The following is a 6,216-nucleotide window of genomic DNA, read 5'->3' as shown; positions in this document are numbered from 1 at the left end:
GGGAACGGTGGGTTGCATACGCAACCAGGACGTTCCCTTTCAGTCGATAACGTCGGACGTAGTCGACGCGACTGAAATGGGATCAACCATTGAACACGCCACTAACGCTGCCACCTTCCAGTGCCTAAACCAAAGCCTCCTGATGCCCCCGCAAACTTAAGGCGGGGAAGGACAGGGCTTAGGCCAGGGAAGTCACTGCTGTTCCTACAGGACCACTGGGAAAGCGTTCCCCGTACGTTGGAAGGAAGGGACGCTGCGGAAGCCACATCCAACCCGAGGGAGGAAATGTGGAGAATACACATATGAACTGGGCGGAAACCGGGCAGTCTAACATATGGAATGTCACTGGGGTGGCTCCAGCCTAAGACGGGGGGAGACACACCGGACAGTGACGGCAGAGAGACTCTGCCGAGGGAAGACACGGGCTCACCGCAGGGAGCCGTATCGTGGAAGAATACACATATGGGGTCACCGGAGGGACCGCAACATATGGACCCAGCCAAACACAGGTTCCACACTGCTTACGAGTGGTAGGCCTAACACCAGACGTTCCGCACGTCCGACGTCGGAGGGGTGTGGAGGAACTCAACAGGGTTCAATTTTAAGGGAACTCAACTGGAGTAGAAAGGCGCACGTATCCAGTCCATAGGAGGGGAATGGCGCAGCAAGCCGACACTTGAACCGGGCTCACGGTGAAACTGGCTTCATGAGAAGGGAGCCCACGGGAAGCAGCGGTTCAACTAGGTGTCGTCCAGCCCCCAACTCTAGAATCTGTTTAGCAAAGTATATCGTCAACGCCCAGGCGGAGCACTTTACACTCATCATAGAGGAGCTCAACACCTAAGTGGACATGTTGCATCTCGGATCTTTGCCGAAATGAAGGCAAGCACTAAGTGCAACTTTGCATGGAAACAGCCTTCCCTCTCTGCTGAATTCCACAGATATTTGAAGAGCTGGTCTGAGGTCTATGACTTGCATTCTGTACACGTCCAAGCGAATCGGACAGAGAAGCCAGGGCTGGATCTGCCTCCTCCAGGGCAGCGCTTGCAGGCTCACCACCTGCTCCTATTACGGGAGAGGTAGGAACCTTGGGCACAATCCGAGCCGGGATCTCAGCTTGTGAGAGTTAGCCGGCCCAGACTCCAGGCACAGTACGTTGACCGAAAGCGAGCAAGTCCCTACCCTCTAGTAGAGACCACGCGAGCAGGAGAACTGATATAACAGAATTTTTAACTCACTACCTGCAGTGGCTCAGGGGCGGTCTCTGCAGTGCAGTCGCACCAGGGACAAGGCCCAAGAGGATAAAGAGGGACACAAGGATTTACAAGACCTTGCTCCTCAGGAACCTGACGATCAGAACGTGCTTCTGCATACTTCTGCAACACGATGAGCGTCGTTTAAACACCGAGGCAACATCATTTTGAGGGTGATTTAGGAAAACAGCCTACTGCAACCCATTTTGCAGGAAAGAGAGCACTGAAGTGATCGAAAGCTTTCAGGATCTCCTCAGGGGAGAAGATCACTCAACGACTAGGTTCCACTTCTAAAGGCGTAAGCACGCTACCCAATTCTAGGGGGTGCTCGCAGAAGTGATGGTAACTAACACATGTTCTTGTGATAGCCACCTGAACCTCCGCGTTCGGATGTAAAACCGCCCGGAATCTCCGGGGGAAGAACGCGTGTGCCATCGTGCCCCGTCCCCGAATCCAGGGGAAGTCAGGAAGGCTGTTGAAGGGAACCAGGTCTAGTTGGGCCAATGAGGGGCAACTATGAAGACCTGTTCCTCTCCTGACATGGCACGTAGGTGCAAGTGACGGGCGCAAAAGACAGGAGCATTGCTCAACACAACATGTGAAGATCACTGGGCTTCAGGAGCATTTTCTGCTCAGCACTTGAGTGTGACAAGTTCACTGAGCTTCAGGAGCATTCCTGCTCAACACCTGAGTGTGATAAACTCACCGAGCTTCAGGAGCATTTCTGCTCAACACTTGAGTACGAAGAACCTCACTGAGCGACAGGAGCATTTCTGCTCAGCACTTGAGTGTGACAAGTTCACTGAGCTTCAGGAGCATTACTGCTCAACACCTGAGTGTGATAAACTCACTGAGCTTCAGGAGCATTTCTGCTCAACACTTGAGTGCGAGGAACTTCACTGAGCACCAGGAGCATTTCTGCTCAGCACTGCGTGTGATGAATTCACTGAGCTACCTGTGATGGACTCACTGAGCTACAGGAGCATTGCTGCTCAACACCAGAGTGCGATGAACTTCACTGAGTTTCAGGAGCAAATCTGCTCAACATGAAGAGTGATGATTTCACTGACTTGCAGGCGCAAGGCGACCATGAGTCGCAGTCACTTTTAGAAGGCTCACTGGGGTTAAACGCATTTCTGCGGGCCCCTGGGGCCGCTGAGTCCCAGTGTTTGTCCAAGGGTAGTCCGCTCGGTTTACCCAAACACTGGCGGAAAAATAAAACCGGGGGGGCAACTGAGCGGCCCCGGAATGGTCATGACCCAGCCGGACCCAGGGGATGGAGTCTCCACTTGCCCTGGCTATAACTGTCGTGAGGCTCGATGGCGGCACGATTGAGTAAGCGGGAGGAGTGGAATAAGGCGCCCTCAGAAGCGTCTGACTCCAAGGAGGAGGTGACGGGTGAGTTTGTGACATGCAAGGGAAGCTTGCGCAACGGTCGCAATGTCTAACAACTCGAGGCACGAATGCCCGTGTAGTCGGGGGTCGCCCAGGCCCCCGTTAAAACACGCCCTTTGTACATGGCCGTTCTGTTGAAGAGGGTTTGGCAGCAGACCGGGATGAACTATAGTCACACAGGGTGAGCTGCTCTGCCACGGTCACCTCGGGACTCGATCGTGAAGCTAGCGCTGAAGCGGTCACATATGGAGGGAGCCAAAGGCTGCGACTACCATATACCCCAGGAGCCTCTGAAAGTTCTTTCAGTGGGACCCTTTCTCACTTCAACACCAGCTGAACACATTCTCATTGGAGAGACATGTTGGACCGAGTACCTCTCCAAAACTAGAAAAGAGATACTCAGCCCGTGGGCGAGATTACTCTTTTCCAGTTGACCTGAAGACCCAACGGGCTCTGGAGCACTCGAGGGGAAGGACACTGTACTGATACTCCACCCTTAGACGCAACACACAGGATGGCCTGCGGTGCGGGAGGTAGAGATCTGAAGCACATGTCTTTCAGGTCAAAGCTGCAGACCAATCTTGGGCCAAGATGGTCACGACCCACCACCTAGTAGCACGAAGAACGAGTTTACAACTGGCCTTCGTACCGGCTGGAGGAGCGGCTATATCAAATCCTTCGCCAGCAGGATAAGATAAGCACGCACAAGTCAGGAGCACTGCTCAACACTCGGTGTGATGAATATCACTGAATTTTCAGGAGCACGTCTGCTCAACACCTAATGTGATGACTATCACTGACTTGAGCGGGGTAGCCGAGCCTGAGGTGGGGCAGCGAAGTAGAGAGAGTGGTGTTAGTGTGCTGTGCAACACTTACCTGTCTCCACAAGCGGCAGGGGGCGCGTGAGAAGGCGGATGACCGGGTCCTCGAACGCACCAAGCTGCCTGCTGGCGACCAAGGGGGAGCTGAGGGGTGTAAGGCTATACAGGGTCACACCCGCCAGACTGGCCCTCTTGGGACCCAGGAACAGATGAAATTGCTCTCTCTTTGAAGTGTGGGTACCGCTTGCTCCGCTTTTTTTTTTTTTTTTTTTTTTAGGGAGCCAGCGGCGGAACAGACACACACACAAACAAAGGCTCCACCCGGCCCTCACCCGGGGGGAGGGAGTGATCGTGCCACTCCAAGAGCATCTCATCCATTCCTGGGCGGCCCGCTCCGGAATGCTTTCGCTGTCGCTTGCCACCTGGCTTGGCAGCGCCTGGAGCGGGCTGGGCGTCTCTACTGCGGCCGGCTCCCTGCTGAGGCCTGGGTGGAGGCTGCTGCGGAGGGCCAGCAGGAGCGGCGGCCGGAGAACGCCCACGGCGACGAGCAGGCGGAGGAGCTGCCACCGGCGGCGGGTGGAGGCAGCAGCTGGCCACCGGGGCAGGATGTGCCGGATGACCTCCGTCTGCGCTTGAGCGGCAGAGAACTGTTTGATGCAGTTCTCCACCGCGTCGCCGACCAGCCCAACCTGGGAAATTGGGGAGACCAGGAACCGAACCTTGTCCGCATCCGCCATACCAACCAGGCTGAGCCAACGAAGGCGCTACTGGACCACCAAGGTGGACATCGCCAGACCGATCACGCACGCTACGACACCCGTACCCCGGAGGGTGAGGTCGGATGCAGTGCGGTGCTCACCTATGAGCGCACGGTCTGGATTACCCTCGTGCATGCCATGGGTGCCCTAGCCTGCAGCAACGCCATGGCACGCAAGAGGAAGGGGCTTGCCCACAGGCTTTGTAAGCTCTGTTTGTCGGAACGGACGAAACTCACAGGCCTTAGGGGGGAGACGAGGATCCCCCCAAAAGGCAGCGGCCGCCGGACACAGGTGCACCTGTGTCGACAGACCGCTCCAATGGAGGGACACCTCGCAACCCTTCACCGTTCCTCCATCAAGGGTAATGAGGGGGAAAAGCTATTCAGGCAGTTTCTGGCAGAGAAAGATGCTGTTCACCACCTGATAAGCTCTCCATGCATTTCGGGAAAGAAAGGCACTGGGGCGGCGAGCTGAGAACCAGCGCGGCCCGCCCCAAGATACCAAACTCCAGATTCCAACCGAGACTGAACGGGACACGGTGGAGGTTCCACTCGAGCCCGGCAGCCTCGGCGGCCCGTTTCAGCATAGCTGATAATTCTGGATCCGGCTCGGGCAACATTGAACTCCCGGAGGGAGACAATGCAGCCGAGTCATCATCTCCAGAAGTCAGCTCACCCTCTGATGCTGCAATCGGCGTCCTGTCCTCCAGGGGAGCCCCGAGTGAAACCGCTTGCCCACCCATTACAGATGGACCAGCAGAAAACACCGGAGGCTCCAGTGGTTGCAGTGGAAGGGAGGAGTGAGGAGCCCACAGGGAATGGTTACCGGGCGGGACATCCAACACTACCCTCCGGTCACCCATCCCACACAGCACCCGAGGGTGGGGCATGGTAATGGGGACTCGCTCTCCGCGAACGAAGGCGAGTCTCGCCCTCAACACTGCGACAGTCATGTTCCCACAGTGAAAACATGAGCTGTCCACAAAAGCTGTCTCAGCGTGCTGTAAGCCAAACACGTGACACAACAGTTGTGACCATCAGAGAGAGACAGGGAACGACCGCACCCAGAAACGCACGGGCGGAATGACATCTTGAAAAAGACGCAAACGCACCCGTGTTGCTCTTTCAGAAAATAGGACCGTCACCAGTGCCGGAGCACACAGGGAAATGACCGCGGCAACACTGAACAGAGAACTGAAACAGTGAAGCACTCACTTTTCCGCCCTCTAACCAGCCATCAACACACACAAACATTTAGAAATTTGTTGCTGTTAAAACAGCAGTTGAGAGCTCAAAGCTCGCGATCACCGCTGCACTCGCGCTGTAGAACACCAGCACTGGGAGAGTCTTCCTGAAGAACACCGACACACTCGCTCGTTGTAGACAACAGCACTCTCAGAGACATCAAACGATCGGCTCCGAAGCGAAAGGCAACTAGTGCGTGCATCCACTTCCGTATTTATACCCGCGCCGCGGGGGCGGAGTGTGTGATGCGAATCACGCACGCCAATTACATTGGCTCGTTCAATAGTACTCGAAGATGATAGGCTCCCTAGCGTGATCCCATTTCAGTCGCGTCGACTACGTCCGACGTTATCGACTGAAAGGGAACCAGCCTTTCAATGGTCTTGGTCAGGCATTTCTGGTTAGGCAACTTCCTAAACAAGAGGGAGCGGAGAGAGGCGGTGGAAGTATGGGTGGAGGCAGCGTGCTGGGTGGTGGTTGTAGCGTGCTGGGTGGAGGCAGCGTGCTGGGATGTGATGGTAGCGTGCTGGGGAGGCAGCGTGCTGGGTGGTGGTGGTAGCGTGCTGGGTGGTGGTGGTAGTGTGCTGGGTGGTGGTGGTAGCGTGCTGGGTGGTGGTGGTAGCGGGCTCGGTGGAGGCAGCGTGCTGGGACGTGATGGTGGCGTGCTGGGTGGAGGCAGCGTGCTGGGTGGTGGTGGTAGCGTGCTGGGTGGTGGCAGCGTGCTGGAGAGCTTTCCCAGCATATT

This window comes from Siphateles boraxobius, unplaced genomic scaffold (genome assembly GCF_051911475.1).
Source record: "Siphateles boraxobius isolate OS27281-9 unplaced genomic scaffold, OSU_SipBor_1 39, whole genome shotgun sequence".
NCBI classification, from domain to species: domain Eukaryota; kingdom Metazoa; phylum Chordata; class Actinopteri; order Cypriniformes; family Leuciscidae; genus Siphateles; species Siphateles boraxobius.
This window is presented reverse-complemented; position numbering follows the sequence as displayed.